We start from the raw sequence: 27,978 nt of genomic DNA on the forward strand, positions 1-27,978 counted from the left end.
CAACATCGCCAGTTACTAGAGAAATACAAATCAAAACTACAGTGAGGTACCACGTCACCAGGTCAGAATGGCCATCATCAAAATGTCGACAAATAAGACATGCTGGAGAGGGTGCGGAGGAAAGGGAACCGCCCTACACTGTTGGTGGGAATATAAATTGGTACAGCCACTAGGGAGAACAGTATGGAGGTTTCTCAGAAAACTAAAAATGGAACTACCATATGATCCTGCAATCCCACCCCTGGGAGAGGGACTGGAGAAAACTCTAATTCAAAAAGATACATGCATCTCAATGGTCACTGAAGCACTATTTACAATAGCCAAAACATGGAAGCAACCTAAGTGTCCATCAACAGATGTGTGGATAAAGAAGATGTGTACACACACACACACACACACACACACACACACACACACACACACACACTGGAATACTACTCAGCCATAAAAAAGAATGAAATAATGCCATTTGCAGCAACATGGATAGACCTAGAGACTGTCATACTGAGTGAAGTTAAGCCAGACAGGGAAAAACATACATCATATGATATCACTTACATGTGGAATCTAAAAAAATGATACAAATGAACTTATTTACGAAACACAAATAGACCCATAGACATAGAAAACAAACTTATGGTTACCAAAGTGGGGAGGGGGGATAAATTTGAAATTTGAGATCAACATATACCCACTACTGTATATAAAATAGATAAACAACAAGGATCTACTGTACAGCACAGGCAACTCAACTATATTCAATATCTTGCAATAACCTATACTGGAAAAGAATCTGAAAAAGAATAGATATATTTAACTGAATCACTGTGCTGTACACCTGAAACTAACAACATTGTAAATTAACTATATTTCAATTTTTTTAAATGGCTGATTTTATTTTTAAAATGTCTTTGAGAGACAGAATGGAACACCCAGCGGAGTGCAAACATTCCCGACACCTGCATGGGGCACACGGACTAGACGGCTCGCTGGTGTGCAGCGGCCGAGAGGAGCTGAGCGCAAGGGCCGGAGCCAGAGCCCAGGGCTACGCAGGGGCCACGGCTCGGTACCCACAGGCCCTCCTCCCGGCCCCCAGAGCCAGCACACTGCCCAGTTTCCAAGAGCACTCTCTGGCCTCCTCACCCCTCCAGCTGAAGTCGGCACCTGCAGTCACGTCGTACCCAAGGACCGCTCACAGAAACCTGCTGAAACCGAGCCTCAAGTCCAGGGCCCACAGACTCTGCACCGCAGGGCCCCTGGGGCCTCCTCACCGCCCACTGGACTTTCCTCTGCCGCCTGAACACGGCAATCCGCCTGCTCCCCGAAACTCTGCGATAGTTAACCCTGGGCCTGCAAAGCTCTTCCCTCAGTCTCCCCAAGCCTAGCTCGTTCTCAAAAGAGAGGTCTCAGGAAAGATGTCACTTCCTCCAAGAAGCCCCCAACCCTCTCCCCACCCCATCACGACCCTCGCTGCACAGCACCACCACCCCTGCTATCAGTTTGGGGTCTCTCAGTGTCTGCCATCGCTAGAACGTTAGCCCAAAGACTTCCGCTTGTCGGTGGTACGTTCTGACAGCCCAGCGCAGCCCCTGCAGAGAGGGGGCCCATGGCCCCACTCGTCACACACAGGGGTTCTGGCATCAACATTCCTCCCAAGGTAATTCCACGATCTCTCCCTTTCAGACCACCTCATGGAGGCCCTTCCCTGGCCACCGGAAGAAAAGCCCTTTCTTGGACATTTTGCGAGGACGTGGCCTCAAGGTGTGAGAACAGCCAGGCGCAGTGCCGAGGTTGCTACCCTAACTCTGCCCTGAACACAAGCCAACTTTGTGGATTAGAAAATACATTGAAAAGATGTTTACCAGCAGAAGACCTTGAGAAACTAAACCCTAGCAGGGGGAGAGGCTGAACCAGCCTTGAATGCCAATTCCCCATTCTTTTCAGAGCTTCCTAATGTTTTCCAACCTCAGGGAGCTCAAGATACTAATAGGAAAACAAGTAAGCAAAACAAGTAAACCCTTTTAAGCCAAGAGGTATTTTTTCTGAAACACTGTTAAGAGATTTAAGCTGTTTTCTATTTTTCTATGTTAGTCAAAGGAGTATGCAAACTATTATTAAATCAATGGGAAGTTTATTTAAAACCAATGAAGCAACTGGCATGTCTACTTTTGCAAGGCCCGCAGTCCCTATGGGCCCAGGACCAGCCAACGCCGTGTGGGACAGGCAGACGGGTGCCCAGAGGGTGCCTGGGGGAGCATGACGACGACCGGCCTCCTCCTCACTCCCCTTCCAGGCTGGGCCAAGTCTGCTCAGACCTGAAAGAGCAGGAAGAGCCCGTGGAGAAGCATCTGTCAGACAGACGGCCACACACTCTGTGGGGCCTCTCACTAGCCGGGGGGCAGCAACACCCTCCAAGCAGAAGCCTTCCTGGAAGCGGGAGAGCAACTGGCAGAGTCCGGAGCACGTGGCAGCAGTTTAGAAACAAGAGTCCTGCCCTGAGGTACAAAGTAGCCCCACAGGCTTCCCTGGTGGCGCAGTGGTTGAGGGTCCGCCTGCCGATGCAGGGGACGCGGGTTCGTGCGGAGCGGCTGGGCCCGTGAGCCATGGCCGCTGAGCCTGCGCGTCCGGAGCCTGTGCTCCGCAACGGGAAAGGCCGCAGCAGTGAGAGGCCTGCCTACCGTAAAAAAAAAAAAAAAAAAAAAAAATTAGCCCCACATAGAGTAACACAGAGGAGTCAGACTCTTAAACGAGGTTCTCTATTTTCCTTTGAAGTAAAGATAATTTGAAATGTAACAATTTAATAATGAGGGGAAATTGGGAAGGGCCAAATGAAGAGAAAAATGAACTCCTTCAGAAATGCTCCACTGCCGCTGATGGCTCCGGGCCTCTGCATCTTCCTGTGACACCTGCAGGCTGAGGCTGCCTGCTCGCACACAGCACCCCCCCACCCCCCCACCCCCACCGCCGCCCAGGGCGGCCCGAGGCTCACACCCTTCAGCTGAACTTCACAGAGGCCATCAGACACCCAAATGCTTTGGAACTTTGGCGCAGCTATTTCAACAAAGCGTCAAGGGGCCTGGCTCCATATTCGAATAAACTCAGCAGGAAACTGGCTTTCCTCCACCCCCCTCCATGCCACTCCGCCCCCTTGCCCAGCCATGCAAACAAGAGCCCCTGCAGCGTGGCCTGGGTTTGTGCTGCTCCCCCGAGACCGGCGGGGGCGGGGCGCCAGGGGCGGGTGGCCTCTGCACAGCCACAAGGGTATGGCTCTCGCACTGCCCAAGGCCAAGTCAGACGCTCCAGCAGTGGCTTCCCACAAGCCCCAGGTGCAGTGCCATCATTCAGATGCGCCGTCCCCCCCCCACCCCGCTCCCCACAGAAGGGGCGCTTCAAGCTGCAGGGCCTGCCTTTCCCAGGTGGTGCCCAATTCCAGAGACCAAACTGCACAGGCACGGACCCCGGATCCCATTCCTGCCTCAGCCCTGCCCCGGCCGCTGCTGGAAGGCACACAGCAACGGGACCACCTTCTCCGTGTGGCCTCTGGGCTGAAAACCTGCAGCTCCTACTCTGTAAACAGAGACTCAGGAGTCCTGTCCAGTCATCCCTGCTGGCCACTAGGTTTCAACTTCTAAAAACCCAGAGACCAGGAAGCCAGGCGACAACACTCAAGAACTGTTCTACCCTCAGAGACACAGAAAAGGCGGGAAGTCTTTAAAGAGATGGATGGACTGCGGGAGAGCCGGGGCTCAGGTCACAGCTCAGACAACTCCAGGCTGAGCCTGGCTCAACAGGGCTTCTTTAGGCTTATTTCCAAAACCCCAAGACCCAAGCACACGGCGGCACTACCACCTGATAACCCCTCACACATCTGTTCACGTCATGGGAGTGGGAACCTTTAAAACCACTTCTTAAGGTACACAATTCAACCCCACTGTAACACGAGGATTGGGAAACAAGGACAAAACATAGGTAATAGTGAAAGCGGTGTGTGATAGCTCATCATGTAAATGAGGAGCACAAGTTTCCATTTAAAATTATCATTAATCAATAAACAGTATGGAATTCCACATACCTTTAGTTTGCAGTGTTGATCAAAAAGAAAATGTGTTCTGTTGGAGGGCTGTACTGTATGACCTTTAGTTAAAACAGAGTACTAGGGCTTCCCTGGTGGCACAGTGGTTAAGAGTCCGCCTGCCAATGCAGGGGACACGGGTTCGTGCCCCGGTCCGGGAGGATCCCACATGCTGCGGAGCGGCTGCGCCCGTGAGCCATGGCCGCTGAGCCTTGCGCGTCCGGAGCCTGTGCTCCGCAACGGGGGAGGCCACAGCAGTGAGAGGCCCGCGTACCGCAAAAAAAAAAAACAAAAAAACCCAGAGTACTGGCAACACGTATACATTCTTGAGGCCACGACGGGGCGAACCGAGGGCGCGGGTGAAGTTTGATCAAGGGGGCAGGAGGCCTGGCTTCAGGAGACCTCTGTCTATACTGACAGCAGTACTATGAACACACCTGAAGAGAAGGAAGTAGGAAGAAATGAGGGCCTAAAGGACTCCCAAGGTAACCCAGTCCCCTGGGTGGACCGGCAGGAGGCATCTGGGTAACAGTGGACAGGATCCCGGGCAGACTCACGCATCCCCGAGGTCCCACCATGGGCTCCTTGGGGAAGAAACCCAAGCAGGAGAGCTCACTCATCCAGCACAGTGGCTCCTGTGACCTAGCAAGACAAGTCGCTAGCAAGGCTACCGCCCTGCCCTACTGCCCCAAGGAGGGCTGAGCCGTCCTCCTGGACCAGGTAAGAAGAGCAGCTGAAAGGGGAGACCGCACCCATCGACCAGCAACTGCACTTCCAGGAACACGTCTCAAGGAAGCCACCAGGGGTGTGCCCTACATATGGTTAAGTACGCATCGTGGCATTGCCTGTTTCTTAATGGTGGTAAAACACGTAACACAGGCCTTCCCATCGAAACCACTTCTGAGTGCACACTCCGCGTCAGTGAGTCGTGCAGCCGTCACCACCATACGTCTCCAGAACTTTCTCACGTTCCCAAACTGAGACCCTGTAGCCACTAAACAACAACCGCAATTCCCCCCACTCCCAAGCCAGCCCTTGGCGCCCACCCTCTACTCTATGAATGCGACGCCTCCAGGGACCTCGTATAAGTAAAATCATGCACTATCTGTCCTTCTGTGTCTGTCTTAATCCACTTGGCCTGAGGTCCTCAGTGTGCCAAACGTCTTACATGACATTTGTTATACAGCAGAAACTAACACACCATTCCTCTTTAAGGCTGAGTAATATTCCACTGCCTGGATATACTTATTTTACTCAACCATTCATCCTCCAATGGGCACTTGGGTTGTCTCTACCCTTTGGCTACTGTGAATAATGCTGCTGTGAACACTGGTTTTCAAATGTGTTCAGCTCTTTACTTTCAACTCCTCTGGATATACACCCAGAAGAAGAACTGCTGCATCATTCCATTTGCAATTGTTTGAGGAACCGCCATACCATTTCCTATACCAGCTGTATGATTTTACGTTCCCTGTGTATTTGCTTGTACTTTAAAAAAAAAAAAACCTCAACAAGAGAAAATAAGTGAATAAGTTCCCACAGCCATAACACGGGCTACTATATTTGTTAAATCTGATGCTAGGCAAAAAGAGCTGGCCAGATGGCCGCTACAGATCACAAAACGCACAAGAGAACATAGGAGGGCATACTCCCTCCTGGTCAGGGCAATGGGATGCGTACGGCTTCATGGGATGTGGCATTGTAAAGTGTGGGGAGGGGGACGGGTGTCTGGAATAGTCAAAGTAACCCATGGGCCATTTGCACCAGAATCATCTGGATTAACTCCAGCCCACCTACCTCCAACTCCAGACCCACTGAAACGAAACCCCTGGAGGTGGGGTTTGGGACCTGCCAACAAGTGATTTTTTTTTTTAACGTCTTTATTAGAGTATAATTGCTTTACAATGGTGTGTTAGTTTCTGCTGTATAACAAAGTGATTAGAGTATAATTGCTTTACAATGGTATGTTAGTTTCTACTGTATAACAAAGGGAATCAGCTACACATATACATATATCTCCATATGCCCTTCCTCTTGCGTCTCCCTCCCACCCTCCCTATCCCACCCCTCTAGGGGGCCACAAAGTACCAAGCTGATCTCCCTGTGCTCTGCGGCTGCTTCCCACTAGCTATCTATTTTACATTTGGTAGTGTATATATATGTGCATGCCACTCTCTCACTTCGTCCCAGCTTACCCTTCCCTCTCCCCGTGTCCTCAAGTCCATTCTCTATGTCTGCGTCTTTATTCCTGTCCTGCTCCTAGGTTCTTCAGAACCTTTTTTTTTTCTTAGCTTCCACAAATATGTGTTAGCATGTGGTATTTGTCTTTCTCTTTCTGACTTACTTCACTCTGTATGACAGTCTCTAGGTCCATCCACCTCACTACAATTTCATTTCTTCTTATGGCAGAGTAATATTCCACTGTATATATGTGCCACATCTTCTTTATCCATTCATCTGTCAATGGACATTTGGGTTGCTTCCATGTCCTGGCTATTGTAAATAGAGCTGCAATGAACATTGTGGTACATGTTTCTTTTTCAATTATGGTTTTCTCAGGGTATATGCCCAGTAGTGGGGCTGCTGGGTCATACGGTAGTTCTATTTTTAGTCTTTTAAGGAACCTCCATACTGTCCTCCATAGTGGCTGTATCAATTTACATTCCCACCAACAGTGCAAGTGGGTTCCCTTTTCTCCACACCCTCTCCAGCATTTATTGTTTCTAGATTTTTTGATGATGGCCATTCTGACCCGTGTGAGATGATATCTCATTGTAGTTTTAATTTGCATTTCTCTAATGATTAGTGATGTTGAGCATCCTTTCATGTGTTTGTTGGCTATCTGTATATCTTCTTTGGAGAAATGTCTATTTAGGTCTTCTGCCCATTTTTGGATTGGGTTGTATGGGTTTTTGATATTGAGCTGCATGAGCTGCTTGTAAATTTAGGAGATTAATCCTTTGTCAGTTGCTTCATTTGCAACTATTTTCTCCCACTCTGAGAGTTGTCTTTTCGTCTTGTTTATGGTTTCCTTTGCTGTGCAAAAGCTTTTAAGTTTCAATAGGTCCCGTCTGTTTATTTTTGTTTTTATTTCCATTTCTCTAGGAGGTGGGTCAAAAAGGATCTTGCTGTGATTTATGTCATAGAGTGTTCTTCCTATGTTTTCCTCTAGGAGTTTTATAGTGTCTGGCCTTACATTTAGGTCTTTAATCCATTTTGAATTTACTTTTGTGTATGGTGTTAAGGAGTGTTTTAATTTCATTCTTTTACATGTAGCTGTCCAGTTTTCCCAGCACCACTTATTGAAGAGGCTGTCTTTTCTCCATTGTATATATTCTTGCCTCCTTGATCATCAAAGATAAGGTGACCATATGTGCGTGGGTTCATCTCTGGGCTTTCTATCCTGTTCCATTGATGTATATTTCTCTTTTTGTGCCAGTACCATACTGTCTTGATTACTGTAGCTTTGTAGTATAGTGTGAAGTCAGGGAGCCTGATTCCTCCAGATCCGTTTTTCTTTCTCAAGATTGCACTGGCTATTCGGGGCCTTTTGTGTTTCCACACAAATTGTGAGATTTTTTGTTCTAGTTCTGTGGAAAATGCTGTTGGTAGTTTGATACAGATGGCACTGAATCTGTAGATTGCTTTGGGTAGTATAGTCATTTTCACAATGTTGATTCTTCCAATCCAAGAACATGGTATATCTCTCCATCTGTCGGTATCATCTTTAATTTCTTTCATCAGTGTCTTATAGTTTTCTGCATACAGGTCTTCTGTCTCCTTAAATAGGTTTATTCCTATTTATTTTATTCTTTTTGTTGCAGTGGTAAATGCGAGTGTTTTCTTGATTTCACTTTCAGATTTTTCATCATTAGTGTATAGGAATGCCAGAGATTTCTGTGCATTAATTTTGTATCCTGCTACTTTACCAAATTCATTGATTAGCTCTAGTAGTTTTCCGGTAGCATCTTTAGGATTCTCTATGTATAGTATCATGTCATCTGCAAACAGTGACAGCTTTACTTCTTTTCTGATTTGGATTCCTTTTATTTCTTTTTCTTCTCAGATTGCTGTGGCTAAAACTTCTAAAACTATGTTGAATAATAGCAGTGAGAGTGGGCAACCTTGTCTTGTTCCTGATCTTAGAGGAAATGGTTTCACTTTTTCACCATTGAGAACAACGTTGGCTGTGCGTTTGTCACATATGGCCTTTATTATGTTGAGGTAAGTTCCCTCTATGCCTACTTTCTGGAGAGTTTTTATCATAAATGGGTGTTGAATTTTGTCGAAAGCTTTCTCTGCATCTATTGAGATGATCATATGGTTTTTCTCCTTCAATTTGTTAATATGGTGTATCACGTTGATTGATTTGCGTATATTGAAGAATCCTTGCATTCCTGGGATAAACTCCAATTGATCATGGTGTTTGATCCTTTTAATGTGCTGCTGGATTCTGTTTGCTAGTATTTTGTTGAGGATTTTTGCATCTATGTTCATCAGTGATATTGGCCTGTAGTTTTCCTTTTTTGTGACGTCTTTGTCTGGTTTTGGTATCAGAGCGATGTTGGCCTCACAGAATGAGTTTGGGAGTGTTCCTCCCTCTGCTATATTTTGGAAGTTTGAGAAGGATGGGTGTTAGCTCTCCTCTAAATGTTTGATAGAATTCACCTGTGAAGCCATCTGCTCCTGGGCTTTTGTTTGTTGGAAGATTTTTAATCACAGTTTCAATTTCAGTGCTTGTGATTAGTCTGTTTATATTTTCTATTCTTTGTGGTTCAGTCTCAGAAGGTTGTGCTTTTCTGAGAATTTGTCCATTTCTTCCAGGTTGTCCATTTTATTGGCATAGAGTTGCTTGTAGTAATCTCTCATGATCCTTTGTATTTCTGCAATGTCAGTTGTTACTTTCCCTTTTTCATTTCTAATTCTATTGAGTCTTCTCCCTTTTTTTCTTGATGAGTCTGGCTAATGGTTTATCAATTTTATCTTCTCAAAGAACCAGCTTTTAGTTTTATTGATCTTTGCTATTGTTTCCTTCATTTCTTTTTCATTTATTTCTGCTCTGATCTTTATGATTTCTTTCCTTCTGCTAGCTTTGGGGTTGTTTTGTTCTTCTTTCTCTAATTGCTTTAGATGTAAGGTTAGGTTGGTTCTTTGAGATTTTTCTTGTTTCCTGAGGTAGGATTGTATAGCTATAAACTTCCCTCTTAGAACTGCTTTTGCTACATCCCATAGGTTTTGGGTCATCGTGTTTTCATTGTCATTTGTTTCCAGGTTTTTTTGATTTCCTCTTCAATTTCTTCAGTGATCTCTTGGTTATTCAGTACTGTATTGTTTAGCCTCCATGTGTTCATATTTTTTACAGATTTTTTCCTGTAATTGATATCTAGTCTCATAGCATTGTGGTCAGAAAAGATACTTGATATGATTTCAATTTTCTTAAATTTACCAAGGCTTGATTTGTGACTCAAGATATGATCTATCCTGGAGAATGCTCCATGAGCACTTGAGAAGAAAGTGTATTCTGTTGTTTTTGGATGGAATGTCCTAGAAATATCAATTAAGTCCATCTTGTTTAACGTATCATTTAAAGCTTGTGTTTCCTTATTTATTTACATTTTGGTGAAAGTGGTCCATTGGTGAAAGTGGGGTGTTAAATTCCCCTACTATGACTGTGTTACTGTTTATTTCCCCTTTTACGGCTGTTAGCATTTGCCTTATGTATTGAGGTGCTCCTATGTTGGGTGCATAAATATTTACAACTGTTACATCTTCTTCTTGGATTGATCCCTTGATCATTATGGAGTGTCCTTCTTTGTCTTTTGTAATAGTCTTTAAAGTCTATTTTGTCTGATATGAGAATTGCTACTCCAACTTTCTTTTGATTTCCATTTGCATGGAATATCTTTTTCCATCCCCTCACTTTCAGTCTGTATGTGTCCCTAGGTATGAAGTAGACAGCATATATATGGGTCTTGTTTTTGTATCCATTCAGCTAGTCTATGTCTTTTGGTTGGAGCATTTAATCCATTTACGTTTAAGGTAGTTATCGATATGTATGTTCCTATTACCACTTTCTTGATTGTTTTGGGTTTGTCATTGTAGATCTTCTCCTTCTCTTGTGTTTCCTGCCTAGAGAAGTTCCTTTAGCATTTGTTGTAAAGCTGGTTTGGTGGTGCTGAACTCTCTTAGCTTTTGCTTGTCTGTAAAGGTTTTAATTTCTCCGTCGAATCTGAATGAGATCCTTGCTGGGTAGAGTAATCTTGGTTGTAGGTTTTTCCCTTTCATCACTTTAAATATGTCCTGCCAGTCCCTTCTGGCTTGCAGAGTTTGTGCTGAAAGATCAACTGTTAACCTTATGGGGATTCCCTTGTGTGTTATTTGTTGCTTTTCCCTTGCTGCTTTTAATATTTTTTCTTTGTATTTAATTTTTGATAGTTTGATTAATATGTGTCTGGGCATGTTTCCCCTTGTATTTATCCTGTATGGGACTCTCTGTGCTTCCTGGACTTGACTGACTATTTCCTTTCCCATATTAGGGAAGTTTTCAACTATAATCTCTTCAAATATTTTCTCAGTCCCTTTCTTTTTCTCTTGTTCTTCTGGGACCCCTATAATTCCAATGTTGGTGCATTTAATGTTGTCCCAGAGGTCTCTGAGACTGTCCTCAGTTCTTTTCATTCTTTTCTCTTTATTCTGCTCTGCAGCAGTTATTTCCACTATTTTATCTTCCAGGTCACTTATCCGTTCTTCTGCCTCAGTTATTCTGTTATTGATTCCTTCTAGGGAATTTTTAATTTCATTGATTGTGTGTTTGCTCTTTAGTTCTTCTAGGTCCTTGTTAAACATTTCTTGTATTTTCTCCATTCTATTTCAAGATTTTGGATCATCTTAGTATCATTACTCTGAATTCTTTTTCAGGTAGACTGCCTGTTTCCTCTTCATTTGTTTGGTCCAGTGGGTTTTTCCCTTGCTCCTTCATCTGCTGTGTATTTCTCTGTCTTCTCATTTTGCTTAACTTACTGTGTTTGGGGTCTCCTTTTCGCAGGCTGCAGGTTCGTAGTTCCCGTTGTTTTTGGCATCTTCTCCCAGTGGGTAAGGTTGGTTCAGTGGGTTGTGTAGGCTTCCTGGTGGAGGGGACTGGTGCCTGTGTTCTGGTGGATGAGGCTGGATCTGGTCTTTCTGGTGGGCAGGACCACGTCCGGTGGTGTGTTTTGGGGTGTCTGTGACCTTGTTATGATTTTAGGCCGCCTCTCTGCTAATGGGTGGGGTTGTGTTCCTGTCTTGCTAGTTGTTTGGCATAGGGCGTCCAGCACTGTAGCTTGCTGGTCATGAGTGGAGCTGGGGCTTAGCGTTGAGACGGAGATCTCTGGGAGAGCTCTCACTGTTCGATATTGCGTGGAGGCAGGAGGTCTCTGGTGGACCAATGTCCTGAACTCGGCTCTCCCACCTCAGAGGCACAAGCCTGACAGCCGGCTGGAGCACCAAGACCCTGTCAGCCACACGCCTCAGAAGAAAAGGGAGGAAAGAAAGAAAGAAAATAATAAAATAAAGTTATTAAAATAAAAAATTATTTAAAAGGAAAAAATTAAAAAGTAATAAAAAAAGAGAAAGACGAGAGCAACCAAACGAGGAAACAAATCCACCAATGACAACAAGCGCTAAAAACTAGACAAAAGAACAACGGACAGAGCGAGCCCAGGACAAATGGCAAAGGCAAAGCTATACAGACAAAGGCACACAAAGAAGCACACACATACACTCACAAAGAGAAAAAAAGGAAAAAATATATATACATATAAAAAGGAAGAGCGCAACCAAGTCAATAAAGAAATCTACCAATGATAATAAGCTCTAAATACTAAACTAAGATAAACAGAAAACCGGAAACAAATGAGGTGCAGAAAGCAAACCCCAAGTCCACAGTTGCTCCCACAGTCCACCGCCTCAGTTTGGGACGATTCGTTGTCTGTTCAGGCGTTCCACAGATGCAGGGTATGTCAAGTTGATTGTGGAGATTTAATCCGCTGCTCCCGAGGCTGCTGGGAGAGATTTCCCTTTCTCCTCTTTGTTCGCACAGCTCCTGGGGTTCAGCTTTGGATTTGGACCCGCCTCTGCATGTAGGTCGCCTGAGGGCGTCTGTTCTTCGCTCAGACAGGACAGGGTTAAAGGAGCAGCTGCTTCGGGGGCTCTGGCTCACTCAAGCCAGAGGGAGGGAGGGGTATGGAGTGCGGGGCGAGCCTGCGGCGGTAGAGGCCAGCGTGACATTGCAACAGCCTGAGGTGCGCCGTGCGTTCTCCCAGGGAAGTTGTCCCTGGATCATGGGACCCTGGCAGTGGTGGGCCGCACAGGCTCCCGGGAGGGGAGGTGTGGATAGTGACCTGTGCTCGCACACAGGCTTCTTGGTGGCGGCAGCAGCAGCCTTAGCGTCTCATGCCTGTCTCCGGGGTCTGCGCTGTTAGCCGCAGCTCGCGCCCGTCTCTGGAGCTCGTTTAGGCAGTGCTCTGAACCCCCTCTCCTCATGCACCACGAAACAATGGTCTCTTGCCTCTTAGGCAGGTCCAGACTTTCCCCCGGACTCCCTCCCGGCTAGCTGTGGCACACTAGCCCCCTTCAGGCTGTGTTCACGTAGCCGACCCCAGTCCTCTCCCTGGAATCTGACCTCTGCAGCCCGAGCCTCAGCTCCCAGCCCCGCCCGCCCCGGCGGGTGAGCCAACAAGCCTCTCGGGCTGGTGAGTGCTGGTCGGCACCGATCCTCTGTGCGGGAATCTCTCCTCTTTGCCCTCCGCACCCCTGTTGCTGCGCTCTCCTCCGCGGCTCCGAAGCTTCCCCCCGGCTCACCCCCATCTCTGCCCACGAAGGGGCTTCCTAGTGTGTGGAAACCTTTCCTCCTTCACAGCTCCCTCCCAGAGGTGTAGGTCCCATCCCTATTCTTCTGTCTCTGTTTTTCCTTTTTCTTTTGCCCTACCCAGGTACGTGGGGAGTTTCTTGCCTTTTGGGAAGTCTGAGGCCTTCTGCCAGCGTTCAGTAGGTGTTCTGTAGGAGTTGTTCCACATGTAGATGCAGTTCTGATGTATTTGTGGGAGGAAGGTGATCTCCTTGTCTTACTCCTCCGCCATCTTGAAGGCACCCCCCCAACAGGTGAGTATTGTACACAACTTAAAACCACTGAACATTTGTAGAAATGGAGAAATCTACGCAGCAAAATAATCATATAACACTGCAAGGCAAGACACCAAAAAACTCTGTGCCACCCAGAAAACCATCTGCTACACACTTGACAAAGACAACATTCTCTGAGGTTCTCTGTCAATTTGATAGACAAATATTGTTTCAGAACTTGGTCCAAATCTAAAAGAGGAATCCCAGAAGACAAAGCAAAGTGATTTACCTACAAATGTCATTGCAAGAACACTGGAAACTAACAGTTGAAATCAAGTGACTGCTGTGGTTACTATGTAAGAAAAGGGTACCAGACGTTTTGCCGATTTGATATATAATCAACCATCTCCTTCAAAATAATTATAATAATACAACACAAAATACGACACAAAAAAACAGAAATAACTAATGAAAACACAACAGCAAGGCCGCTATGAGCAGGGCTGCTCCATCACACAACTGCAGGGGGAGCTGCAAGTTCCTGTGGTCATGGAAGTTTGTTTCTGAGGCGGAACTGTAATACGGGAGAATCACTGCACATTCTGAGACAGGAATTCTCCGCACCTACGGACGCTACACCGTCTCACCCTTTCAACAACCTTATGAGGTGGGCACTGTTAGCACCCCGATTCTACAGCGGGGGACGCTGGGGCACAGGAGAGTCAAGAGTAACCCACACCCAGACGGCCAGGCTGAGGCCGTGTCCCTGACTCTGTGCTGTCGTGTCCAACAACTTCAGACCAGCTGTATGAACTGTGCTATATGCACGATGCCATCAAGACAGTAAGTGTAAGTGACGTGAGGAAATAGTTCAACAATAGCAAGTGTATACAGACACTGAAAAAAGCAAAACCAGAAACGGGATTAAGGGCAGTTCGAGTAAAAACATCCCTGGGGAGGTAAGAACTGGAAGAAGATGTTTAGGAACAGGCAGAGTCACATTCCAGTTGTGGGATTCCTGGTATTTTGTTCCTTTTTTCAAAAAGAGTCTATAATTTTGTTGTGAGAACTTCTCCAGCTGTGGAAGCCAGGAGCCACGGAACTGGTGGCCAGCTGTCAGCTGAGCCCGCGCATCACGCTCACAAGGCATCTTCGTGGGTTGTTCCAAAGAGCCCCCAACCACCATGGCCCAGCGGCCGCAGGGACAGCCCGTCAGGACGCCCAGGACCAGCGCACCTGCTCTGGCTCTGTCACTGTTCCCGCCGGCCAGGTGTGGAAGGCTGGTTCTACACGGCGCATGGGGGCTGAGGGGCTGCACGCCATTCCCGAGGCCCAGGCCTCTTGCCCCTGAGCCCTGACCCAGGCAGAGAATGAGGCAGACGTGTGCGGTGTATTGTCACTGCTTGTGCCTCCCTCCACCCTCGCTCTCCAAGCTCTGCGAGGCTGACAGCTGAGCACAGGAAGGAAGAGGAAGAGCATGCTCCGTTAAGGACCACACACTGGGCAGGAGTGGGGAGGGCAGGAGCAGGGGATGGGGGGGCAGGAGGGGGCAAGACAGGAGCAGGGGATGGGGGGAGGGCAGGAGGGGGATGGGCAGGACGGGCAACACTGATTTCTGGGCCATGGGGAGGGCATTCATTTGCTCAGAGCCTAGTGACCCCCTGGCCAGCACTGCATGCAGGACGAGCGCCCAGACCCCCTCCTCCAGAAGAATACTCTCCCCGTCCTGGAGAAGCCTGCGAGTAAGGCGGCCCGCAGAGGCACTCAGGGAAAGAACTCAGGTACAAAACCGCACCTACACTTATTTCTAGAGAAAGGCACCCACATGTGTGCATATTTACAGAACATAACCTAGAAAGATTCACCCCAAATTGACACCTCCAGGCAGGGCTGAGGCTGGCGGAGGCGATCGCGTGCACTGTCTGCATTTCTTTCGATGAGAATTTACATACTACACGCCTAAGCACAAATACAAACTAGGGAAAACCACACACACAGCAAGCGCCCTATGCGGAAAGGCCACTGGAGAAGCAGGGGAGCTGAGAGAAGACAGGGCGCCTCCAGTGAACGCTCAGCACAGCACGAGCCCAGGGCGCTGGGGACACAGGCAGACGGGCGAACCTGAGAAGCCCTGGGATTCAGGAATCGGGACCTCGTTCCGTGGAAACAGAGAGCCGCGGCCCCACTACCACCCACCCGTCACGAGCTCCAAGTGCGGACGGAGGGAAGTTCTTTAAGGGCTGTTGAATCATGAAGGATTATTAAACAATTGCAGCCTTCACCACACATCAAATCGAAGGCCAGAGGCCAGAGCACCTCCAACTGGCGGGAAGAGTGCTCATTTTTCAGAACCTCCTGACCTGCTGTGCAGCTAGACCTACTCGGAGACGTTTCCCGAGTGTGCTCTGGGGATTAGCTACACGCTTGTATCCAGCAGGAGTCGGGCCAGGTGTCGCCACAGCCCAAATCGGCAGAGATGCATCCGCCAGGAAGACCCATCCACCCCACCCATCACCAACTAAACAGTGGCAGCCCTCAGAGGGCCTCAGGCTCCTCCAACTCAGAGATGACAGGAGAGTGACAGTCCCAACTGCAGCCCAAGCTGTGACATCTGCTGTTTAAAACTCTGGCTTCAGCTGCAAAGCCTTTTAACCCTAACTGGTGGGCTTCAGAGGAGGAAAAGGCTTTGTTCAACCTGCAGCTGAATTTTGACTCAAACTCAGCTGCGAGCCAAACAGGAGGCCTAGGGAGTTGAGCCCAGTGGTCTATTTTCGAGGCAGAGGCATTCCAGCCCCAGCAGCAGCTATTCTGAGGCTCCTAACAGCAGATGCCAGATCTCTTGCTGAAGCTCAAAGCGCCATTTCAGTGGGTCCGAAAGACACGAGATCCAGAGGATTCCAATCTCTAAGCTGAATCAAACGGCAACAACCACAAAACTAACTAACAGGCAAGAAACCTCAAGCTCTCTTCGAGGGCGCTGTTTTCCACAAGAGAAGCCCACAGTGCAAAGGGCCACAGCCCAGAGGGTGGGCTTCCGTCAGAGGGCCCTACGTCGGGGTGGGGGCGGGGGGATACTCCCAAGTGAGGTGGACTCCCTCGCAGGTTTGTTTCTGCAGAAACTATGCAGAACTGCAAGTAGGAAACATTACACAGCAAAACTTGGTGCTAAAGCCCAAACGGAGAGTAAGCGTTCACGCCTGAAAAGTCACAGAGGCACAGAATGTCCTGTTAAGCCAGGGTTTTATGAAAACGTGACACGGTCATGTGGGGAGGTCGGGAAGGATTCACGTCACCAACGACTGGCAAAGCCCGGTCCGCACCCCAGGGCCGGGAGAAGCAGCACCCAATCCTGAGGCCGCGAGCTGGCATCAGACGCTACAGAGAAAGGAAGGCTGTGACCACTAACTGGTCCGGAGGCCACAAGCACCCAACCTTCAGGGGACAAAAAGGGCATCAGTCCCTCTCAGCACCCAAGCCTGGGGCCAGCCCACGACACCCTGGATGCATGGTGGACAGCGGCCATCGTACCTCTTCTAAAGCTGCCTATCTCCCAGATGCACAGAGCACAAGTCACTCTTTCCCCATGGAGAGGTGGCCAGTAACAGACGCCGTCTCGGGCACACGTCCGAAGACCCACACGGTGCACCCAGCACCGGGGACCCTCATCAGGTCACAGCCCTCCCCTGTGACCAATGGTGGTTTCCACGTGAGACAAGGTCCCTCTGCCCACCAGCCCCACCGCCTGCCTGACGGGAAGAGAGGTACCAAAAGGCGTGTGCTTCTCCAGGCCACTGCACATCCACGGGCCTTCCTGATTCCAAGGGCCACCCCGGTCCCCTCTGCCCCCCCCACGGCCGTGGGCACAGCCTCTGAGATTAACCCCATGCCCGTACTCTGCACCCTCTGGACCCCACGCCCAGGTTACTGCCTTCTCCTCGCTCCCCAGCCCCCGCGCCGGCAGCACCGGCGCACAGTCGGGAGACTCCCTGGCTTCGACCACGGCCAAGGGTGCCCACCCGCCCACTCCACACCGCCTGCGGCCCGAGGAGCCTCCAGGCTCAGCCCAGCCCAACCACACTCCTGACCTTCCCTCGCCAACCCTGTTCCTCAGGAGGTGGAACCGCCAACCTGCCTGTTACCCAGGCCAAACCTGTAATCCCTGACACTTCCTCCACACCCCGCTTCTAATCGGTCGGCAGATCCTGTCAGATCTACCTTCAGAACACACCCAAATCCAACCACTCGTACCAGCTCTGCCACCGCGTGACCCAGGGCCCCACCTCCCCCGAGTCAGCCCCGTGGCAGCGTAATCACCCTTGGTTTCGTACTCACCCTTTAACTGCTGCTTGCCACACCACCACCACAATGGTTACTTCAAAATGTAAGCTAGATCACGTGCCTCTTTTGTCAAAACTCCAGCGCACCCCCACCCCAATGCTAAGTAAAAGCCCAAGTCCCCACTGGAGCCTGTGAGGCCTAAGGTGGACCGACCACAGCTGCCTCTCAGACCCACTGGACTGGAGCCACACTCCCACCCCAGGGCCTTTGCATGTCCCACTTCTGGAAGACTCCTCCCCTAGGGACCTGCGGGGCACGCTCCCTCATGAACTCCTTCGGGTCTTTGCCCAGATGCCCAAATGTTACCGAGCTCATTTTGGGTCGGCCCCAACCACCCTATTTCAACCTGTAAACCGTAAACTTCCTCTCCCACCCTCACTCCTCCCTGCACTGTTTTCCTTCAGAGAAAATATCACCACCTTAGGTGCTACGTATTTTACCTATTTACCCACTTGTCATCTTTCTGCTTCAACTAGAATGCAAGCTCCGTAGAAGCAAGGTGCTGTTTTTTTTTTGTTTGTTTTTGTGTTTTTTCTGCTGTGTTGGGTCTTCACTGCTGCATGCGGCCTTTCTCTAGTTGTGGCGAGCGGGGGCTATTTTTCGTTGTGGTGCACGGGCTTCTCATTGCGGTGGCTTCTCGTCATGGAGCTCGGGCTCTAGGCACTCGGGCTTCAGTAGTTGTGGCACGCGGGCTCAGTAGTTGTGGCTCGCAGGCTCTAGAGCATAGGCTCAGTAGCTGTGGCGCACAACCTTAGTTGCTCTGTGGCATGTGGGATCTTCCAGGACCGGGGATTGAACCTGTGTCCCCTGCACTGGCAGGCGGATTCTTAACCACTGCTCCACCAGGGAAGTCCCCAAGGTGCTGTTTTTTATTTCATTCTCTTTCTTCACCAGCTGTGAACCTCGAATAATGCCTGGCCTTCAATAAGTATGAGCTGAATGAATGAAAAATCATGATACCTTTCCAGAACAATAACTATCCAACTAAATTCTACCAGAGTTTGAACTCAGACCACTGGATCAGAAGTTTAGCATTACTGGTTAAATAAACTACAGTCCATCCATACAATGGAACGTTTAATATAAAGACAAAAGGACAAAGAATCTTTTTATACTAATATGGGACTGCTAAGTAAAAATACGAGAAGCAGAACATGAGCCCACTACGCCAGCTGCTTCCTGCGGGAGAGAACAAAAGTGGAACAGGAGATATATCACTACATACCTTTTTAAAAGGTATATTTATACCAAGGAAATAAAATATCTATCGGGAAAATTGTTTTTTAAAACTTAGTGTTATAAACTTACACTGCAGAATCAGATACTACACAAAATTCTTCTAAAAAGAAAACAATTATTCCATGATGAATTAAGGCATTAAAAACTAATTATAATCACTTACAATGAAACAATCATATATAATTTCTAAGTGTTGTTTAGCTAAGTGTAACAATAAGAATGGTTTGCATTATAAGTGGGGCAAAAATATATTAATAAAAGCTTCCTATCTGGAACAATCAAGGCTGGCCACTGACCCCAAAAGCTGGCTGAAGCAGGTAATCAATACGTACCTCAAACACTTTAACCTAACTATTACAAACACACAACCATTCCATAAGCTGCAAACGTCTCCAAATATGGGTCCACTAAAATGAGTTTCATCTTATGTATTTTGCATAAACCACAAATCATAATCCATGACTTTAGCTTTGTTTCTTTAAAATGGACACCTGCCATCTTCCTAAAGTTTGCAGCTTTTCTCCTCATCTTTTTTAGTCAATTCACTTTATTCAACAGCTTCTTTTTAGCAACTTTCCTTTGAGACTTTCCAAAGCATTCAACTTTGTTTTCACAGAAACCCTGCTTTCTTCACACATCTTTCACCAGACTCTAGAGTATTTAATTCAATCATGTGATTACAATAACATGTGCAACTGGCAGAGAAACAGGCTCATCGCAGACGGACCAGCACCACCTCCTGGGGGCGGCCCGAGCGAGGAAGCGCTACAACTGGTGGCGCATCCTGCCACGATTAACACAAAACGCAGGGGCTTGGTTTGGGGAGGCGGGAGGAGGGATGGGATGGAGGTCTGCGAGTTTTCAAAGGAGTTGTTCTTAACCTGAGGCTGGGTACAGAGGGGGCTGTATCTACTCTTTAAAGACATCCTCTTTATGGTGATGGACATGGATAATGCATTTCAAAATGTTTAAAACAAATTCTTAGCCTACGTCCCAAGCATCTGCTGTGCTGTGGAAATCCATCAGGACATTTCAGAGAAAGAATGAGGGGTTCTGGCCAATCCAGAGAGGCAATCAGGTGCACAGCTCTTCAAAGAGCTGCTTCTTCGCCTTCCGACACGACACGTAGATGGGTGACGGGTGCCAAAAGCAGACTCCACGAACTACCAGCAGCACAGAGGCGGCAGCAAGCAGTTACCACCTCAGATCCCAACCCCATCATTACTAGTTATGCGACCTCTGACAATCATTACTAGTTATGCGACCTCTGACCATCATTAGCCTCTCCAAACTTCCGTTCCCTCCTCAGGAAGATGAATATAATAGTACCCACCACGTGGGGCTGTCAAGAAAACACTGCATATAAAGGACTTGTTTTGGAAGAGCATTATACTATTATGATTACAGACAATATCATAGAACACATAACCAAAATTATATGTGTGTCCAATTAGAAAGCTACGTGGCAGTTACTAGCTACCAGCATGAACTCACTAAGAAGAAGATTTACATAAATTAACATTCCCACCTCTGATTCACTTACTGCTACCATAGATTTCTGTATAAATACGTGGCATATCATGACAACATTCATCTACCCCAGCCTCATTCCAGGGCAGACATGAGGAGATTCCGAACACCTGCAGGCACGGCTCCAAAAGTGCCGGTTAACAGGAAGGGATCAGAGCGCGAAGAGAGCAGCCACTGCACTGGGGTCCCGGGTCAAGGCCAAGCCCAGCTCCGCCTCCTCCCTGGACTACGAAACAGGGACACCTGCAGAGCCGCAGCAGGAGGGCATCGCAGTCACCTGGGAAGCCCACGGGACCCCTGTGGTGGCTCTCGTCTCTGCTGGCGGTGGAGCCCTCCAGGACAAGGCCCAACACCCTGACCCCACCCAGAACTTTACCAATCATCTGTCATTGACAGGTGGTACCTATCGATTTCCAGGTAATACAAAATGAAGACAGCACACCTGTTTAATGACAGTCAGCGTCCATAAAACCGCTCGCGGGGAGGGAGAAAGGGAGGAAAGGGAGGAACCGAGAGCCTGGCTGGGCACCCCAGCCTGAGGAGGGAAGGACAGTACGGGCCAGGCCGCTGCACACCCTGTGCGGCCAGGCTAGGACCTGCAGACACAGGGCCGTGGCTCGTGACGTGACACACACGGTAAAGACAAGCCCGTGACGGTTCAGCCTCTGGTCTGTGGCTGGAGAGCTGTGCATCCCTCTGCGGGAGAGGGGGTCGAGGAGGCCACACCGTACTGGCCTCTGTCAGAACGGACTCACGAGTCACCCTTCAGGGACTTCGACACAACCACCAGCTCCCTCGCCCGCGGCATCTCCAGAAGGACAGCCACAGCCACAAGCAAGGTCCGGGCCGCGGTTGGGAGCGCCAGCCACCCAGCCGTCCCCTGGCTCAGGCGGCAGCGGCCACCTGGAGAACCGGCACTGGCCTCCCGCCCCAGCACAGTCAAGTCCAGGTCTGACCTGGCCGTCCACGAGCAGCAGCTCAGCTGAACTGCTTCAGGGGAACGAATTACATGGGTCCCCAGACACACGTAAATAAAATGAAGAAATTTCATATTTACAGTGGCTGCCTTCGAACTCTTCCTCCCAGCTCAGGCAGGATTAAAAGGACTTCAAAGCAGCCTGGGTTCCAATTAAGCCAGTGTGACCACCCCAGGGATGCTAGAATATTCCTCTGATTAACAAGAGGCGCTCTTTGAACTGTCTGAGTTAAAAAAGCTCTCAGAGCCTTTCAAACAGATGCCATAGTTTTCTCTCCCTGTCCCTCACTCTGGAAAAGTTGATCTTTTGAATGCTTTCAACACCGAAAAAGAAGGCTGGGTGATAGCTCCCAACACAACTTCAGCCAGGAGCTCAGAAAAGGGGTGGCAAGCGGAGGGCTTAGGATACCACAAGCAGGCCGGCCTCCAGGAGAGAGGGCACTGCCGGCCCGAGGCACGACGCGGCATGTCCACACCACAAGCGAGAGCAAAGCCGCCGAGCCGGGAGACAGGACCGAGCAGAACCAGGCCTGGCGGGAGCGGAGGGGCCTTCCGCCAGAGTCCACGTCCATCATCAAGCCCTGTGACGAGAGCCTCCAAAAGAAAGGGGCCCCTCGCGGAGCACCCTCGGGCAGAGCTGCTACCCACGAGAACCGCTGCCACAGGGCTGCGGGGGATGAGCCAGAACTGGCCAAAGAGGAAGCAAGAGCAGCTCACACAGCCAAGGTGACACAGGAAAGGCCCACGTGAGCTCAGAACGTGAAACAACCCCGAGGTGGGCAGGCGGCACCCCAGGGCCACAGGTGGAAGGTCAACAAGGAGGCAAAGGCAGGTGTGTCCCACCCTGGGCCATAGACTGTGGATGTGGGCGCATGAACCAAAGGGGAAATCAAGTCCCGTCCTGCACCCTCGGAGATGCTGGGTCCTGCTCCTGACACCCGCTCTCAGCCGTGACCCTCAAGGTTGACCCAGCAGCTGACCTGTAAGGCTTTCTACTCAGCAGAGGCAGCAGACCGCAGAGCAAAGAACAGGGAATTGAAAACCAAGCCAGCTGGCTTCTAGGGACACAACGTAGGAACAAAGGGCTGTGGGGAGCCAGACACCCAGAGACGGGAGTCCTCACCAGTGAGACGCTCTCCAAACCTGCCAGAGAAAGGTGTCAGAACCTTGGGAAAGCAACAGGTCCCCAAGGAGGGCCCGCGGCTGGCTGGGCAGGCTACTGCGCCTTGCTGAACTTCGCTTTCTCCACCCTTGAGAGGAACGGACTAAGCGAACAGGAGCGCTCATCCTGATTCCCGGATTCTGTTTCCAAAGCAGAGTCCCCTAAGAACCTGTCTCCTGCAATGTGGACAGGGTGGGAGAACAGCCCAGAGAGGCGCAGCTTCCGAGCAGGGGGTCCCTGAGGCCCAAACACACGAGGGGAGCTCTTGAAAAGTCAAGGCAGACCGTAAGCCAGGGGGCGAGGGGAGGGCGGAGCAGACGCCAGGGCGTGTGGCCCCCCGAGGCATAGGAAAGACTCAGGGTTTCCTCCCAAGTGTGATAATGTGCAGCTGGGGCCTTAGGTGGAGAAAGACATGGTCCTGTTTGTCGATCTGCTTTGAAAAGAGATGGGTCCCAAATGTTTATGCTATGCCAACAACCGTAAGAACTAGGAACAGCCTGAACACCTCAGCACTAGGGCGATGAGGACAGCACACCCGCGGGATGGCCCCCCAGGTGGCCTTTACAAAGGGCGCCACGCAAGTGTCTAGAAGAGTGTCCACCAAAGGCAAGGCTACACACCCACACGCACAGAGTCATCTTTTAAAGTCCATATGCAGACAATGAAAATCAAGACAGGGGTCTCCCAACAGCGATTACCTCTCAGAGCGGGGATTGTGAGGAATTGACTCTCTCCTTTTTTATCTGTACTTTACTAGTTTGTAGAGAGCGTTCCTTGTGAAGTAAAATTAAGAACAAAGTTCTACAGCCACCTTGCTGCACCTCTGTTGTCAAGAAAAACATTTAGGAGCATAAATTGCTGTTAACGGGACCCAGCAGGCCAAGAGCACGAGGCCGCAGGAGGTAACGGGACCCAGCAACGGGCGTCTCCTGCTCCCAGCTCGCCCCGCGCTCACCACAGGCTGGGCAAGGCTGGGCGCTGCAGCCTCCAGCAGGCCAGGAGATGGGGCCGCACCCACACCAGGCTGCAAGACCCCAGACCAGCAGCGCTGGTCCAAGCGTGGTGACGGGCTGGTACTCACAGCGGAGGGGGGTGACCCGGTGCAGAGAAGAGGGGCTGCTCAGTCGAGACCCGGTGGTGCACGGGGTCTCTAAGAAGAGAGGCGAGGCCTCCCTCGCCAGCCACGCCAGCCCTGGGCCATACTCGGGCCATGGCTCCGGCAACGGGGGACACAGGCACAGGCTCGAAGACCACTGCACACCTCAGGGCTCTCCTTATGGGATCCGGCAGCCACGTGAAGCAGCGAGCTCCAGCCACGTGGAGAGGCCACAGCAAGGAGAGGGCAGCCAGCCTCCCGCGCGTCCCTGAAGGTGTCACCCAGGGAATAAAGCCAACCTGGACGCCTCATCTCAGCCGCATCTGACTACAGCTGCCTGATAGCCCCAGGCCACCTACAGAACGTGCACGGTTATCCAGCACTGTCTGCGGCCACTAAGTGACGGCGTGGCTTGCGTGCAGAGCCAGGTCGCTGACACCAAGGGGACAGCACACGAAGCACCACGGAAGGGAGAGACGGCACAGAAGCACTGAGCAGCACACTGGGCGAGAGCTCCGAGAGGGGCTGGGTGAGGTCAAGGGACACCTCGTCAGCCACACTAGGAAACGAGGGCCAACAGGCAGGTCCACATACAGAGCCTCGTTTCAGAGCAAGCCTTCCGAATGCTGGCGTGAAGAAGGGCTGGAAGAGGCAGGAGCGGAGACAGGAGCAGGAAGGCAGCCGCAGACAAGCCCGGTTCTGACACAGTGTGACAGCAGGGAGGACCGGCCAGAACGAGGGACCCGAGAGACGCCCAGAGACGGGGCCGGCGAGGAGAACCGCGTGACCGCTGGCGACCGGGGAGACGGGGTGCCGTCTCCCAAGCTGGGGAACCGAGACAGCTGCTCACGGCTGTGACAGGCCGAACAGCTTCCTTCTCTCAACAATTCTGAGGTCTCAGCTGGAATCCACGCGACTTGCCAACACAGGCAGGATTTAACGCTGCCTCAAAGGGGCCCAATTTTCCCTGGTGCTACCCTCCATGGCTCCAGTAAAAGAACGGGTAGAAAAGAGAAGGCGGAGAAAATGCCGAGAATCCCAACATTCAGCAGAGGCAGCTGGGCCGCTCACCGCGCAGCGAGCCGGCAGGGGCTCCGAGGCCAGGACGGCCATCACCCTACTTCATAACGTGCCTAAGGCCACACAGCTCCCAGAGGGCACACAGGGCTCCAACCAGGTTCCTAACTGAGAACCATGAAAGACATACCATGTTCCATGGAGTCAGGGCCAAAGCACGTGCCCAAGAGCATGGGGGCGCACGGCGCAGACACCCCGCAAAGACACTGGAGCTTTATCCCGAACGCCCGGTGACCTACAGAAGAGCTCTGAGTCCCGTCGGCAACTGCAGAGAGCACTGCAGGCAGAGTCGCCCAAATCCGGGCCCAGCTGCGGGTCACTTCTCTAAGCCCCTCGTAAGAGAGTCCCACCTGCCTCTCCAGGCTCTGGAAGGGGAAGTGAGACCCCCCGCACAGACCCATAAAAGACGTAACACACGAGCTCAACGTGGACAAGAGTTCAGGACACCACTCACAGCTAGTTACCGCGTGGAGACGGCACCTGTTACAAAGAGCACACACAACAGTGAAAGCTTCTGGCAACGGTGCCCCCGAGAACCAAACCAGTCTTTTTCAAAAAAAAAACAGAATTCTTCCTGCAAGGGACCTCTTCCTTCAAACGCCAGTGGGACTCCAGTATAAAAGTAGGTAAAGGCACAAGTAATTTTTTCAAGAGGACATGGAAGGTCCCCTCCTGCCCCTCTCCAACTACAGGTACTTGAGGTACAGGGTCCCAGGAACCTTTAGGGGCCAAAATCGTAACACTACATCCCTAAGTACATCACTAGAACTTAGGTCTCGGGGTAACGAAGCAGCACTAACCGCGTGGACAGATGGGTAATGTTACAGCCACGTCACAGATAAGAAAACCATGTCTCTGGACAGCCACGTCTCTAGGGGCTGCTAAGGAGGGTCGTCCTACTTCCCAGCTGTGAAGGCTTCTCTCTCCCCACCTCGCGGCCCCGCTGTCCTCTGAGCAGAGAACAGACACGGAGAGGCCACTGCTCACCAAGCTCCTCCAGGACAATCCCACCTTCCAGTCAGCTCCGCCAGCCCAGGGATGACGAGGGAGGGACGGAAGAGCCTCATCTGCTTCTCTCCAGGTGCCGGGAGTCCCGTGGGCAACCTCGTTCTTTTCCTTGTCAGAGTGACAGGATGTGGGTCACAGGCACACAGAGCTCAGGGCCAGAAGCAGGGCTGGCACAGAAAGGACGTGCCGCTCCATCTGCCCTGAGTGAGCATGGTCGCGTCCCCGCACCCCGCATCCAAGGACACCCGGGCCAGGCCTGGCTTCTGCTCATCTCCCTACACAGGACCATCCAGAGGCAGACGCAGCAGGCCTGCAGAAGGCTCCGGGGCAGATCGTGGTGACCCTCCCAGGCCCGCTGACCCGGCACTATTGTCTTTGTGCAGCATGGCCAAACCCAGGGGCCACCAGTTCCCAGGATCCGCTCGCCTCCTCAAGACACGGAGGCCCCGAGGCCGCGGGGCCTCCTTGCATGGCTGGCTGAGCAGCACGGCGCGGGGCTAGGTCTCCTGTCAGCCTTGCCCTCTTTAGCTCACACAGCCTGGCAGGCACTCCAAGTTACTGAGAGCGTGGCAATGGCACTGCGAGACGAAAACTCATAGCTACGAATCAGAGCTCAGTGAGACTCAGGCAGGCACCGCACCACGTGGGCCGTGCCGCCAAGCCGCCTGCGTTCAAATTCCGTCGCAGCCCCCAGCAGCTGTGTGTCCTCACGACAGCTGTTCGCCTCTGCCCGTCTCAGTCCTCATTCGTGACGTGGGGGTGACAACGGTACCCACCACCACCTCCCTACCCTGTGACAAGAGCAAAAGGAGGCTCGGGGGGTGACTCGACCTGCCCAAGGCCACACCACCAGGACGCTGCAGAACCCCACCTGACTCTAGACGTGGACGCTCAGTCTCTCTCGTCCCCGCATGACCCTCTGACTCTGCAAAGAGCCCAGGGCCTATCAGTGGGAAGTCCCTGTCTTGGTGCTGGAGGCCAAGTGTCCCCAGAGCACCTTAGGGAAGAGCCACGAACAGTACAGGGGAAAATGAGAGGACCTGGCCACCCCCACAGGCAGGTGGCTGAGGCACTGCTCCACCTCGGTCAGCTCCATCTCCAGGAAATGCCCAGCGCGGCAGCGAGCGGCCTGCAGCCAGCCACTGACTAGGGCTTTGGGCGGGAAGTAAGAAAGGAGCAGGACTGAAGCCTAAAGGCATGAGAGCCCACCTGGTCAGCCACAATCCCACCCCAGCCTTGCCTGCTGCATGGATCAGTCTGGAGGCCCATGAGCGCTGCCCAGGCGGCTGTGGACTCGGGGGAGGTGAGGAATCAGCCCTGCACACAGCCACCCCGTTAGCACCGTGCTGTGCGGGCACAGACGCCCCCGGGAGCTGGGCTTGGACACACGCCTCTGGCTGAAGCTGCAGCACCTGCCGACAGGCACGACATTCTCAGGGGAACCTCTTCCCTCCTGTTTTTGTAAAGCACTTTCATCCAAGTTACGCCAAGTGTAAACAGTCACACTACAAGGCCTGTCATGGGAATCAGCAGCCCTCTGCCCTAAATACTCTCCTGCACCAGCTTCTTCGGCCCAGAAGCAAACACTCCCACTCACTGGACCCGATTGCTTTGAAATCTACCTCCAGTTCTCTGGATAACATGTTTACATTGCTACTTGCCTTGATCTGTTCCGGCGAGGGCATGACCGTGACTTCCCAGGGTAGACGGTGGGGATTCAGTGCCTTCCTTCTCACCACCCCTCCCAACCTCCGCCAAGCACTCTCATCACGGCTCCAGCCACCAAGACAACTGGCCCCAAAGTCCATCTAGAGCAGGCCCGCAGCTCCCTCCCATGATGGTGAACACCGCCCACACGGAGGCCACATGGGAGGCCACGACCCCCGCCACTGCCCACACTGCCTTGTGCTCATCCAAAGGCTAGTTTTGTTCCCCTGCCTAGTCTGCAGCGTGCTTAAAGCCAACTCCACCCGGAGCTCTGCATCCGAGCCTCTCGAGGCGCCCAGACGTCCCCGGGTGCCTGTCAGCGCATCTTCAGATGGAACTCTCCCAGAGCCCACCTTCTCCCCCGGGGCCTCCCTGGTGCACAACTGTCACTCCCTCCTGCCACCAACAGCCCTCTTCCCCATATCCAGATCCTTCCTCTTTCACTTTTTTTTAGTAGAATGCATCCTCCAGTAGCTTTCTGGAGAAAGATATGAGGAAGACACATTCTCTTGAAACTGTGCAAATATCAAAATACCGTGAGTCCGCCCTCCCACGGGACTGTTAGTTTTGACTGGTATAAAATTTTAGGTTGAAAATTTTCCTGCAAACTCTGGAAAGCACTGCTCTCCGTGAGATTCCAATGCTGCTGTTCGGATTCTCGATTTGCACGTCTC

General features: G+C 51.0%; 1 protein-coding gene across 1 annotated transcript in view; it reads right to left on the reverse strand.

Annotated features, from left to right (window-relative positions):
- Positions 1-27,978, reverse strand: part of MAD1L1 (mitotic arrest deficient 1 like 1) — a 318,780-nt gene that overhangs the window by 240,199 nt on the left and 50,603 nt on the right. The gene's annotated exons all lie outside the window — the stretch shown is intronic.

Source organism: Leucopleurus acutus, assembly GCF_964270905.1.
Source record: "Leucopleurus acutus genome assembly, chromosome: 16".
Classification (NCBI taxonomy): Eukaryota; Metazoa; Chordata; class Mammalia; order Artiodactyla; family Delphinidae; genus Leucopleurus; species Leucopleurus acutus.